The 15146-nt window shown below is 37.2% G+C and overlaps 1 protein-coding gene across 6 annotated transcripts in view; it reads right to left on the reverse strand.

Moving 5' to 3' along the window:
- LOC124408923 (HEAT repeat-containing protein 5B) overlaps positions 1–15146 on the reverse strand; it is a 76276-nt gene that overhangs the window by 26158 nt on the left and 34972 nt on the right. The window contains exon 1 of one of the 6 annotated variants that reach the window (XM_046886235.1): positions 9821–9958. The exons of 4 other annotated variants lie outside the window; for them this stretch is intronic. The gene's annotated coding sequence lies outside the window, so the exon portion shown is untranslated. Of the gene's footprint in view, positions 1–697; positions 717–9820; positions 9959–15146 lie in introns of those variants that run through there. One more of the 6 variants, XM_046886234.1, reaches the window with a different exon arrangement.

Below are 15146 nucleotides of genomic sequence, written 5' to 3' on the forward strand. Positions count from 1 at the left end.
ATTTTTTTCACCGCATTTGACACGGGTAAATCTGGTTTATAAAAGAAAATCTACGCAATTTTTATTTTTGTATACATTGTTTCCTCAATGGAATTTTCCTTGGTGTTAAATTTATATCATTCTCACGCCAGATGACAACGATTGCTTGCTATTTTTTTTTTTTTTTTTTCTTTCTTTTACCTTTATTCGTAAAGTAAAAATATTATAACTCAGGTGTGACAGCTACACGTTTATAATTTAGTCATCTGTAGGCGTGTTTTATTGTTTTCAAAAATGCAATATCACGAAGAAAGTAATGAGAAAAAAAAACGTGTTTTCTCCCCTCCGGTTTATTGCTGACACCCCTCTATACCGTATCAAATTCAAATAAAAATCTTTCCTGCACGCAATTATACTATATTTTTGTCATTTTGATCAATAAATAGTATACTGTGCCAACCCGTATATTCCAACGAAAACTAATTTTTTTTGCTGTTGTTTATTAATTTATTTATTTTTTGCTTCAGCAGAACGATGTTGTTTCTCGCCGAATTTTTTCCTCGCGAATTTTATTCCCGAACCTCGAGTACACCGGCTATATAACGTATCTTTCAAAGAAGTGCAAGGTAATGGCCAAGTATAGTAATGCGAAAGTATAAAGCCAAACCGATACGATGAGTTACCTTTTGATGTGTTTGGAACACCAAAAAATACATACCGAGTGTATAAAAACCTGAATAGCTCATCATTAGACGGGGATTCTCACGCTTGGAAACGAAATTAAACGTTGATGAGTAAATAAAATGAAATCGTTCACACATCTGTGTTAAATATCATGGTGATATGCTGGTTAAAGCTCATATAAAATTATAGAAAATACCTTCCAGCTACACAAAACACAACAAGTTGATATATATATATATATATATATATATATTTATATTGGCATACCTATAGCATCACAAGAAAAAGTATAGCGTTAAACCTCATAGGTTTTCATACGCGAATTAAATCTCGTATAATTTTCGCTGGTCTGATCATCCACGGCCATTGCAAACGAGCAGTGAGAAATTCTGCGTATCCTCCCACCGACGGTATTCGCCAAGGGTACGAGAGTGAAGTTCCGGTTTCTCTCACATATCTTAGTCGCATAAATTGACGCCGGATGAAGACTTTATTACAACCACAAATCTAATTAAGTCGAGGAATGGTTGGGAGAGACTCACATGCCTTTCAGATTCATCGAATTACCGATGATTGCATATCATAAATGTCGAATGAAGTAAAATTGGTCGGCACTTTTGCATTTGCAGACATTTTAAATAAGCTACGATCCTACCTGTATTAGCAACAAAAACGCACGACAGTTTATCCTTCGACTAGTTTTTACCTCAATCATTTTACGATGTGTAGATTAAGATTTGTAATCAACCCCGGAAGGCTACGCAGTCTTGCCGGTAGTGCAGAATTTTTTTACAGACGCGTGATAATAACCGCAGTCCGAATCGTAAATCATTTCACCTGCATCTGTAAACGAGTAGAACTTAATGCCATAAATGACACGAATTATAAGCCCATGTACACGAGTATCGTAAATGTCAATCGATACCTTCAAAGGATGCGGAGTTCATGAAAGTTCGCTAAGAAGTTATTTTGTAAACATGTGACGTATATCTGAGCCATTCAGCTTAAACTTCAGTTCCAGTGAAAAAAGCTGTTGAGCTCCGTAACCCCGGAAATAAATCTTGCGGGATGCGTTATACTTGAAGGTTGCTTGTTAAATGATGATTGAAACTGCCGTGATACAGGATGGGAAAAAATTTTTCATTAACGTGTTTTTCACAAGCACTAATATGTTGTTATACCAAAGCAGCATCTCTTGTAGCACGCAAATAAAAAGGCTCGTAACGATTTTCTTTTTCACACGTGTAATGGAAGATTACTCGCATGACAATATCCTCGCAGCGATTTGCAATGAAGAATTATCGTTGACGTAAACCACGTTTGACTATGGCACCTTTTCAAATTCCAAAAAAAAAAAGAAAAAAACAAACAAATCTTAATAAATAACATACACTTAAAATATCTCTTTCTTTTTTAAATTACGACACTTTCAGCAGTGCAGATTAAGGGCGTCCTTCACGTGAATGCGAATGAATCTACATGAAATCATTCCAACTATTACATTAGCTAACGCGTATCAAGATTGGCGGTCATCGATCGCACAAAGTTCATTAAGGGGCTGTCCTGGTAGATTTCGACGTTGACGTAGGGGAAGGTGGAGCAAAGTGGGCCCCTTAAGAAAATAATGCCTAAAATCAAAATAAAGTGTTTAGAGTAATTATGATTTTCGAATAATTCATTTTTAATGAAAAGTTCAGTTGGTTAATTTTATCCCTTGTTATTTAAAAAATTTCAGGGAGCCCACTTTGCCTCCAAATTTTTTTAGATATCAAACATTTTAAGGTGCCCACTTTGCCACACCCTCCCCTATATGTCTCCGAATATCGAAGTCCATGTATCTCAGATATATTTGATACATTTTTCGAATCATAACTTAGAGTGAAGACATCGAGGTATGAAATGTAGAATCGTTTGTTTAACGTAATGTATTAAAATTAAAAACATTCTTTCTATATTTCAGACATTGTAAAAGCTTCCACTGAATCCGAATTGGTGTGGCGTTCGCGCAGAATATTTTTTCAAATATGAATGACCGAACGCAAAACCAAAAACTAGCATCCAGGAACCATTCACTTGAGAAATTAGTTGAAAAATCAATTCGAAATCAGCAATATGGCAAAAATCTTGCAACGTTTAGGACACTTGAAGACAATTGAAGACTAGAATTCAAACTATTTTAAGATTAGATATCGCCAGGAAATCACTTGTGAATCGCTGATGATTTCAAAGTGCGTGGGCCCTTCGACTATCATCGTAGAATCTGTCCACAGATTTGTTCGTACAACTTTAAGATGTAAAATCAAAACTATGAAAAGTAGTTTTATAATATTGCTTTAGGAAGATTTGAAACTTTTACACATTCACACATGAAAATCCAGAAAAAAAAATTAAATTAATTTGTGGTACTTGGCAGGCCTTTTAAGAAAAACACCTTGAGAAATAAATCAAACTCTATCTTTATCCATTCGTGTATTTATCATGCCCTGAAAGAGGTCCCCCATGTTTCACTAACTAATTTAATTTTTTTTCTAGATTTTCATCATTGTATGAAACATTTTATTTTTTATTCATACCTGATTATCATTTCTAAGAGTTGAGTTTCAATCACGCTGTTGTTAGTAATTAACAGCCGTGTACTTGTCAGTAGTACACATGATTTGAATGTTTTTTCGAATGAGGTGATTATATGCATACATTTTTGATCAGAGAAGGTATTTTTATAGGTAATGACGACACTTTTAATGTATTTGGCGAAAGATTTTTTTTACCAATGGCGCTTTTCGGGGGATCTAATTATACTTACACCAAAGTACCCTTCTTGTACGGAAATTTTTCACACTTTGTTTTTCACACGCGTGGAATGCCGCCATACCGTAATAAAATGCAAAGGTATTCGTAGATCATTTCGGGATAAGCATCAGTTAAGATCACTCGGTAATAATGAGTAAAATCACGCATGGGATATAAGAAAAAATTAATCTATTCGCGAACACTAAGGTTTGCCATGTATAATAAGCAGTGATGAGAATATCTCTGTGTTGTTTTATTCACTTCTGTCATTAGTATTTAAATTTTTTCTAAACCACACTCGTACTCGTATATATTATTGTTTCTGCAGTATCTCATTCATTTTCTTCCGTCAGTTTTTTATACTCGCGACCAGAAAGTCAAGATAATTATGCAATTATGAAAGGCATAATCACGAGTAGTTCAAGGAATTGAAAATACTTTTCATCAATTCGTGTCGCTACGTCACGGTTTACCATTGTATTTTTACACTTTTACGAGAGTATTGCGAGAAAGTATTTCAACCCATAATGACACACACACACAGTTATTTTTAAAAACATCAATCAAATATATCAACAATTCTATAAATTTGATTTCATCGATGACGTGAAACTAAAACTTAATCACTAACATGGATACGTAAAAAAAAGTCAACGGTTTTTTTCATTGTCACATGCTTAATAGTTGTAGGAAGCAGAAATAAGATGCCTGTTATTGTGTCGTTGATTACGGAACTGGACTTATCCTAAGCACTCACCCACTCCAAATACAATTAAAATTGTAGCAACTCCTAGACATCCAACATCGTTACTTCAAACGACATATGTATTTCTGTTATCCCGTTAACGTCTTGAATAAAAAAATATTATTTCTTTATCACATATAAGTTGTCTGTCTTGTTTCGTCAATTTATTCCTTGCGCTCATTGGTATAGTCCAAACGTCCTGAGAAAGATCCTGTTGCTCTCCGCTCCTATATTTCCGCTTCGTCCTCAATTATTATTACATATATATATATATACAAGATAAAAAAAACTAAGAGCCATGATCTTTCGAAGTGAATCATCGAAGTCTTCAATTTTTTTTAGTTAGTCGCGTTTAACTATTCAAGAAAAAAAAATTAAGATCGTTCGGAATACACGTAAAATGCGCGCTTGACATCAAGTCAGATGCAGTAAAAGAAAGAAGAAAACGAAGAGGATGAAGATAAGAAAAGCGACTGAAAAAACATTTACGAATAAAGATTTCCTAGAATCTAATCAAAAATATTACTCACGTTTCTTTAGCCGTGGTGGTTCGAGTTTCGGATTATTATCGAGCCGTATATGGAATGATACACGTATGGGATGGAAAGGAAAATGTATACCGGGTGAAGCAAACGAAATTCGACGTGAAGACCTTAATCGGAATGCCGAGAGATTTTCACACGCAGGCAATAATATATAACTTGAGTTTAAAGTCGTCGAGCACAATACATATATCTACGGTAAAAACTTAAGATGACCACGAAGCTACATTCCGCAACTCATGCAGTCGTGAATGATTGATGCAGATGACTCGATACTGCGTACGCGAGATGACATATAGAATTTTTTGACAACGGACGTCACGCCGTTTTATTGTAACCAGAAATGATTATTCACTGTAGTTAAACAATTAGAGCCTTGAATAAACACGAGGAAAAGTTTAACCGACGGATGCATCTAACCATAAATTAAGTACATACACGCCATGCAATATGGTCAAATGCCACTTCCAGTTCATCCTCGCGATACGAGTCAGCTTGGTCTTGACGTCAAGGATGCTGAGGCGCAGAGCTTGTCGTCATAAAATGTAAAAAAATTAATTGGCGACGTGAACATAATGAAACTAATAATTACGGTTACATATCAAAAAGTCGGAAGAACTGGGTAACATGCAAATGAAGGTAACGAGGAGCGATACAACTGTAAACTTCACGCGTAAGTATATTGTTCAACAACTCGGATCTCAGGATCACAGCTGCCAAAATGACAGTAATGATGAAACGAAGACGAGGCGTCAAGACATCCGTAGGACGGAACGGTACCTACGGTTCACTGGAGCACGGTAAAAAGGGCAGAGACATGAGTGGCGCAATAAGATAGATGTATGCAGTAACGATGGTCGCGTTTCATTAGTCTGCTTATATTACGAATATTTACATCTGAAATTAGAACGAAGGGCAAAAGTTGTGAAGGTAAGTACCTAAGTAGGTTTCCCCATATATTAGTAGGTATGTGACGTGCGTATTGGCGGTAAAAAGAAAAAAGAAAAAATATCGAAAGTAGAAAAAAATTACGCAAGTAATTATATAATGAACCTATGTGATCGGCTGTCTGTCAAGAGCTGCCAGTCTGTGAGCGGGTCCATCAAACAAATCTCTGTTTGGCTGATCGAGGGCAAATAAAGCCCACCTAAATGCATGCCTGTTTATAAAAATTTTAATTCTGTTGTTTTTGTATGTTATTATACATAATTCATAGAAAAAGTGGTAAAAATAAATAAGTTTTAGCGCGTCATCAAGAGTATTACGATACATTGCACAATTAGTTATAGAGTAGCTTATTTGAGTTGGCGAAAAGATGTTTATTAACAACAGCCAGGTGTAAGTATTCTTCACGTTTGTTGGTTATAAAAAGTTATTATTATTTTTTTTTCCTCTTTTTTTACGTTGCCATTATACCTCGTCGAAGAAATAAATGAAAGAAAAGCAAAACCACGTATGGTGTTGGTATTTATTCAAATTGAAGAAGATAACGTTCTTATCTTGGCGCGAGAGTAAATCGAGTCTCTTGATTAACAGTTTAATTAGCGATCGTATGAAAGATAGTCTTTGCATCTGAAATCCAAAAGGGGCAAGAAAGATATCTTGTACTTTGTTTATCAAAACCGCATACTGCAAGGTCGAGATGACTGTAAAATTGCCTCTGCAGTCCCTTACGTACCTACCATAATAGGAAACTTGAAAGCTACGCTGGCCTCAGAGAGACCAGTTTCAATGTCAGTTTCAATGCTAAGACTGCAAGTAGTGTTCGAAGATCCCGGCAAAAAGGACCACACCAAAGTACACGGTTATTGCCCAGAGCTAAAGGCTGTCTGTCTGGCTGTATCTCGACTCGTGGAGGACGACTATAGAGAAAAGGGACTACGTCGACTTCACGTCGAAGGTAATAAAACCCATCAGGGTTTGGTACGCAGGTACAGCTTGTACGCTGAAGGAATTGCCGCTCGTACAAATTCAAACGTCGCAGCTGTTTCCATATTTTTACGTCGGATCGTGGATATGTTGGATTTGGGATAAAAGTGTTTTGACCATTTTTATGAAAATAGAAGCAAGAAATTATGTGGCTTGCATACGTGAAATTTTACTTTGATATAATGATGTACCATTGATCACCAGAGTCAATATTTGACAGGACTCGATTACCATAAAATACGAGAATGTAGCCTACACCCTGAGGCACTGTGGTAGAAAACACTAGGAATAATAAAAACATCACGAACAGAATTCACCGAATCCTGTATGATGTGCGAGACTTGCCTTTTCGTACAAGTGCTTTTTAATTTGCAAATTTAGGCAGATGAAAAACGGTGAGAAAGACGAAGATGTTACATTGAAAGAAGTTCGGAGTCGCCTGTAAGTACCTGTTGTTATTTTAAACAACGGACGTTACAACACCTGGCGAAAAAGTTTCATCGCGAGAATCTCCATTATGCAAGTTCTTGCTAAACGATAAAGATGTTTGCATTTTGCATCGCGAATAAACATGACAGACTAGTGAATGATCGTAAGTTATTTTGAAAAAAAAAAGCTCACGATAAAACGGTAATTCGTTTCCAGATAAATGAAATAAAAAAACGAATAGAAATTCCGAATCTTTAGGAAAATCAGATGTTCAAGCAATTAGTTTAGCTGATTGTGAGTATATTTTTAGAATATGCCAGACAAGTTCCACGCATTTGATTGTAAAGTAGAGGTTTATACAAGCGGGAACGGTTGGCGGGTAAAGTTAGTTGCGTGTCTTATATATGCTCGACTAACCAGTTCTCATTCTGAACTTATTGCCGGGCGCAACATTACAATTTTTTTTTTAGACATTTTTTTTTCTCTTTTTCTTATACCTACCGACTGCCAAGATGTCTCTGACTCTCTAGCTTGGCCCTGGCGAATATGCACGACGCCTCGCACGACGCACTGCATAAACAAATGAAGCAAATCGTAAACGCTTCGAGTCCGAGGGATTATTACTCGTATAAATCAAGTCAGCCGAACGCTGACCGAAACTATTATTTAATACCATTATTGCATAGGATTCTATTCCATAATGCCTTATGCGAGGTCAAATGTTTTGTGTTTCATGGTGCATCGATATCTGTAGCTGTAGGTTATCGAAAAATCGACGTGATACATTTTTATTGAAATCCATCCCCTTAAGAATGTGTGAAAAATTTTAAGACTCAGTATAAACCCAGTTTATTTAATTTTCATCCTTGTAATGCTGGAAACCGGTGTTATTGCAAGGTGATAAATCCCGACTGAAAGAGTTATTATCGAAGGCTTATACTGTAGAAAATCTCATTCTGTCAGTATCAAATGCCGATGGACAGTAATTGCTAGTGCACGTTTGTTGTATAATGTATAAGATACTGCCAATTAAAGCATAATTTTAAGTGCGTGCAACTTTGTACTGGCTTCGCAAAATTCCCTCATTTTCACTCAGAGAGTCACTAAGTTAAAATGTTTCTGTGAACGTTATTTCTAAAACATCTAACTTTTCAGAAGCATCCTAATTTCGCACACGATGCACCGATCGAAAGATCGCATAAATTGCGTTAAAGGCTGGTTGTGCACGTTCTTCGCGGCTATATGTAATTTATACCGACGAGAAAATATAAGTGCTACCTTTCGCCCCTGATGTAAGTGTACCGACAAATAGTTTTACCTTGGACCTCGCGTGTCAGGAAAGTATGACGCGTATGGGATCGACTGCAACGAAAACGGTCACGCTTCATATGGAGGGTGGCCTACTTACAAAGTAACGCCTCGCGTTTTGTACAGCCATTCTTTTACCATTTGTCCATTCTTCGATATTATTTTGCAAAACATGTCTGAATTAAATTGCAGCCGTCTGAAATTGCCGGAAATTTCTACGGCATTTCGTTACGACACAATAATTTTTTTTTTTTTTTTTCCTTTCTGTGCAAATTAATTAAAAGATACGATAAACTGCGCGAAGATTGAATTTTTTTTTTTATTGCAATATCCCAAGGATAAAATAAAGGCTGTGGAATTTTCCCAGAATTATTAACAATCATCTTACTTAATTCAAGTTTTACGTAATCGTCGTCCTGCAATTATTCAAACGGAGTCTTTACTTTAATGCAATTCAATGAAGTGTATATTTTTTCGCTTCTGATGTTACATTGTACACACAATTAATAGACAGTGATTAATATTCTCGCACTTGACTCTACTGTCTACCACTTTTTGCAAGCAATCGTCATTTATTGGAAATGCCTTGACACCACGTTTGACATAAAACCTAACAGTAAACAAACTGTGTCAAGTTTGATGTTGCTTTCTGAAGGATTCAAAGATAATCAACTATACTGTTATACAAACGAAGTCCTTTTAAATGAAAACAGTGAAAATGCACAGGATTAAGACCGGAGAATTTCTAGAACATGCCTTTGTTCTGCAAGACCGATTTGTGTTGGCAAATTTTCGACATGTAATATAATTTAGCACACAAACATATTTGTAAAGTCATAAGAACACATGGAAAAAGATGACTTACGGTAGCTTCCGTACAAGGTGATTCCGGCGCACTTACCGCTGGTTAATTGTAAACTAGTTTTTTTCGAGAAATAATATAAGAGACCTATCATTAGTTTCCATCATGTGGATCCAGTTGTACTATGTATCACTGGATATCAATTAAAGTTGCTATTATACCGCCAAAAACATGACTTGAAACTGGAAGCAAGGCAGACAAGACCAAAAAAAGTTTATAGAAGTTGAAAACGGACTTCCCCCTTCCAGACAAAACGATAAAGTTTATGATGTAACTACGTTATTTTGGTTCGCGCCAATTATTATTGGCGGTAAATTTTTTCTGTACAAGTTTTATACGTTCGCGTATATAAGGTGGTAATTATACACATGCATAAGTGAGACATATTTTTTCTTTGTTCATTGCAAAGCTGACGGTAAAATAAAAATTATAATGACAAAGCTGTATATGTCTCATGAATATATATAGGTACGTAATATTTCAAGGATATTGAATATGGGACTTATAATTATGGTATGGGTAAAAATTTGCAACGATGCAAAAGATACTCGCCTCAGAATATCACACGTATCGCGTCTTCTTCGTCTTCCGTTCTGTCTGTTTATTTTAGTTTCATGGTTTAGACTTCGTTTTTCATTTAGCGACACGACTCCCCTATATGATTTACGGCGTTTAAAAAATATATCTATAGTGCCATGTGAAATCTGTAAAACAAATAAGAAAGAAGAGATCACTGAAAGAAAGAAAGACAGGAAACAAAACTGTATCCAAAACCTGATTAATAAATCAGTTGATTATTTTTTAGTCATATATTTCGGTAGTTAATTTTAATGGAGTTGCGCATCGATTTTGTAATTTTTGTAACTACAAAACTCTGTTTGAAATCGTTAAATTATGTGGGATAATTATACGGTGATACTTTATTAAAAGTTAATAAGCATTCGAAGTTTGGCGAACGGTATAATATAAATGAATTTACACGAAGGAATGTATGGTTAAAAAATTGTTCAAACCAACCTATCATACACTATAATATTTTCTTAACCGGTTTGTCATTTGCGTTTTATTTTCGAATCCTCTTCGTCGAAGGATGTTAAATAGTAAGAATGACGTCGATAGGTACATTATCAAATCGATAAATAAACATGTCATAAATCGGTTGATAAAAAATAATGACAAAAAAATTCACATATACTGTATCATGCGGCACTTTTCCATATTACATGCAGTTAGAACTAGTGAGCAGGTTGTTAGATCGACGAATCAACTGCTTCGATTCCTTGTTTCATTCGTTCATTTATCATAAAAATGTAGAAGTAAAAATTTACCTACATGTACATATAATGCAAGATCTCGTTATAAATATACATACACAGTATGACAAGCTCTTTATCGTAAATTACAGTTCAAGAGCAACATCCGGATGATCGCAGTTGCCGATCTCAAGTGGGCGAAACTACATAGTAATCGAAAGGTAATATGTACGTGAGAGATGATCGCGCGCCCCACCGTCGATCCTGCATAGACCCTCGCTGAAAAATCGTCGGCGAAAGGTCCTCAGCAGCGTGCAGATATGTATAGTATCCCGCTGCAAGAACGGACGGCGCCTCACTGCTCGCGACGAGGCGAGGCGACGGTCGCCGATCGGCGTTGGCCGACCGTAAGCTCCGATCCGATCGCGACGGCCGCGGCCGTCGTCCCCCGCCACGCCGACCGGTGACAACGGCGTCCACTCACGGTGCGAAGGGCAGAGACGAGAAGAATTTTTCAAAATAACAAACGGGCCGACCGGCCAACCGGCCAACCGGCCAACCAGGAATGCAGTAAATCCAACCGATCCCTGGACGCGGTGCCGGGCGGCGGAAGGGTCGGCGGGGCCGAGAAACCGAGACTATATAAATGCCGGGGAGTCGACGGAGGCCTGTTAACTCGAAACTTCCACGCGTGTTATACGTCCTCAAATGCGTGTCGTCCCAGGGTTAGATCGGTAGCGGCGTGTTAAATACTGATCGCCGATTGCGAGTATCCTTCAACCAGCGATCTCACGCGCGTACGACATATTACGACATTACGATAGGTTCAATCATACATCCGAGTTACATGTTTTGTAGAGATAAGTAATCAGTCATACGAGTATATACGAACAGTGGATAAGGTCGGACAGAGGATTATTAGCCGACGGTGAAGTGTCGCGAAATCGGAGGAAGAGTAAATTACCGATTACAAGAGGAGATAATCACACAAAGTTAGGAGGATTATTCTACCCTGAAAACCGGATTCACACCCCGTGCATCCCCCGTCGTCTCAACGTCTCCCCTGGGTCGTTCTGTTGTACGCTGTGAGGGTGGGGGTGGGTGGGGGGCGGGGAGGGGGAAAACGCCGACCATAGAGCGTTGGGTGAGTTTTGAATCCTTCAGTTTTTCAAACACCTATAATAGTTTCGCGCGGTCAGAGAGATATACGCTCTCGTATAGTGGCCTTTACGTTGATATAATATATATGATCAGCCTTGCACTCTGGCAGGCGGATGATTATTACGCAATGCTACTCAGGCTGAAAACACGCTGTTGCTGCCGCTGCTGCACCAAGGCGATAAGATTGTTCGCAACATTTGCAACGTGTTTTCGCGAACACTTACGTGTTCGAGTTAATGGCCCGGGGACAGATCTCGTTTGAAAGCTCCTTCAGGCTCTCGAGGGAAAGCTTCACGCACGTACCCGGAATTCTAAGGGACACGTCCGGGAAACCCGAGGCTTTCCTGAATTTCTTACCCCTTGTCTGACTCGAATAGCTATCAGGCAGTTGGCGCCGTCCACGCTGATGCATGCAGACGCTTCTCGTGTTATTCCCGAGACACGTGAATCTCCTGCAGGATTCTCTCTCTCTCTGTCTTTCTGCAGAATTTTTCGCGAAGGGAAAAAATGAGACACCGGAACCATTCCGGGGCTCCAACTTTTCCTCGTCCTTATCTCACAGGGCTTCTCTATACATATACCATATATGTGAGAAAGTCTACCGTTTTTAGGCTTCTAGACTTTGGATTCGAACTCACCATCTCAGATCTTCTCGCAATTTTTTGAGCCGAAAATCTTCATCAAAACATAGCATCCAAAAGTTTTTCAGATTTTTTTTCTTTTCTTCCCCCCCCCCCCCCCCATATATTAACTTTCGAAGTTAATATATGGGGTATTCCATCCCTTAGTTTTATAATTCTTGTTGTATTTTTTTTTTTTGGGAGGGAGGGGTTCCACCACACAAAAAGTTTCTGTATAAATAGTTTTTTTGTGTAAAATAATCTCCGCTTTCGAAAAAATATTTATTTTTTCGTTTAAACTTGTGAAAGGATCTTTAAAATTAAGCTTAACATCTGAAAACCTGTTTTTGCCGTTACCCAAATTTTGAAAAATCGTTCAATATTTTTTTCGAAATGCTTGGAAAATTTTACATAAGGCACGTAATTTACAAGGTGGGATCTCGGTGAATACACAAGAAATAAATTGATAAACAAAAATTACTGACAATTTTCAATTCGTATTACGCATTCAATAATTATTCTTTTACCTTCTCTTTCTCTCTCTCTCTATCTCTCTGTCAATAATCTCTTCCATATTCAAGCAATCAATTAGCGACGATAATTTATCGTTTCGATGCACCATTCATTATGAGCTATAATTTATGAATACAATACATACAAAGTGATAAAAAGGCATTGTGGAGATGAACGAAACGTGGCTGACCCAACTACGCCGTGAGGTTATACATATACGGCGAAACCAATGGCATAGTTGAGTCAACCTCTCCGCTTAGTTGAAAGTATTTCGTCGAGCAAACTACGTCCGTATTCAAGAGAAATATTTTGGTAGGAGCAAGTTTCGTTTTTCATACAATTTTATAAAGAGTCAAGACAGCAATGTCAATTGCTGAGGGAATCAAGTAAAATATTCAAGTAATTATGTGCCAAGAAAAAAATATTAATTTGAATAATTACGCGTGATTTAACAGTTATATGGCATATGTACACACGCATGAAGTTCCTAACAACCAATCTGATGAAACGCCGATCGATGAAAAACTGTTTAAAAATAAGACAACTTTTAGCCTGCACTTGTTTGAACTATCTAATCTTGTTCAATAAATATTGTCATTAAGTTGTTTTCAGTGAGATGCCACGTGATTAAGGAGCTTTTACGAAACTCCATCTTATTCTTTTGTAAAACTTTGAATCGATTGGGAATTTATGTCTGTTCTTCTCAACCCTGCGATTAAAAATCAAATAAATAGTTGTCGAAGGTTCCTCGTTTGGACCGAATTCAAAAATATGTGTATATATATAAATAATCTGGTAAACTTCAACGTCGATCTTTTTCTTCCGCTTCCGGTTCTTCTTCTCAAACCGGGTATTGACTTCAATGTCTAGACATTATTCACGAGAATATTTATATATTTACATATGCGTGTGTATAAATTTCAAAAGTGTTTTTTCACCACCCATTACAGTAAGTATTCATGTTCCAATCAAATCTTGCTAACATCAAGTTCATATATTATTCATAAGTCCCAAACGGAAGATCTATTCGGATATGTTATACGAACCGTTGAAAAACCAATCCCATATATCTTGGAGGCGCGGAGTTGATCTATGGAGTCGATAATCTCATCGAGCCTAGTGATCCTGCAGCGTTTACCGCCTCTGATCCATGATCGACGCATCTTGACAGCTCGCGTTTAATAGACTGCGCTTTTTATTATGGTTGCGTATTTCTCATCTTCACAGATGTCAAATTTGATGTTGATTGTTTTCTCTGGACGTAATGAACTTCATTTGTTGCTTCGGAATAGCTATAGCGTGTAATTCGGTCGCGAAGAAGCGAAGAGTCGTTGTAACGGCAAAGTAATCGTCGATAAATGAGGGGAGACTAAATGATCTTTAAAAAAAAACGATCTTTCCTCACAGAAAGCACAATATTAAGTACTACGTTTTGCATAGAGAATAGGCGATCGAATGATTTTTCGAAGTTTTTATAAAACGTTCAAAATATGCTTCAATTTGTTCGTTGCTATTTATTTTCGTTGTCCGTGTCTAGCCAATGAAAAGGCATTTGGGCTGTATATTACGGGAACAGTATCTGTGAAAAGTATCACGGGTCTCGTTATCAACGCAAGTCACGCGTTGACGATTTATTCGAGAGGAGTTCCCAAGATTATATGTATATAAGAGCGACAAGAGGAAAGGGATACATTCCGAACTCCTGTATGTAAGCGTTTTCGTATCTCTAGCGAAAAAATGATAAAGAGAAACACTGAATAAGAGAATATCCCAGTATGAGAATCGTCTCATTATATCGATGCGACGACAAAATGAACAAAGACATGCGTATTAATTATACACTATTTTACTCAGAATCGATAGATAAAGAATACAAGATAGTTTAAAAAATACATTCACGGTCAAGTATGTGAAAAAAATGGACAGCACGTGGAGTATAATTGCAACGACGCGAGAAGTCGGGAAGATAAAAGTGGAATATTTATACTCCATGGAGATAGATAAGCTTGCTATTTGTTGCTTCTTCGAGGACTAGCAGAAGAAATGGGAAAAACTGATATCGAGGGTTGGGTTATCCGAAGAGACGTATATCGTTGCGACGAAAGAAAGATGCAGTATTGCAAAAATATTGCAACGATTGACTTGCATTAAATCGTGTGCCTACACAGATATTAGAGAGTGGTAAATATTTGTCTCTGCAATTACTAAAAATGTTAATAAACTAGTATAAACAGGAAGCAGTAAGAAATTCTTTACAATTTTTGAATCTATAAGAAGAAAATAAATTAGCTAATCAATTTATTTTGAATTTGAAGGACTCGTGGAGAGCGA

The sequence above is a fragment of the Diprion similis genome, chromosome 8, assembly GCF_021155765.1.
Source record: "Diprion similis isolate iyDipSimi1 chromosome 8, iyDipSimi1.1, whole genome shotgun sequence".
In the NCBI taxonomy this organism is placed as follows: domain Eukaryota; kingdom Metazoa; phylum Arthropoda; class Insecta; order Hymenoptera; family Diprionidae; genus Diprion; species Diprion similis.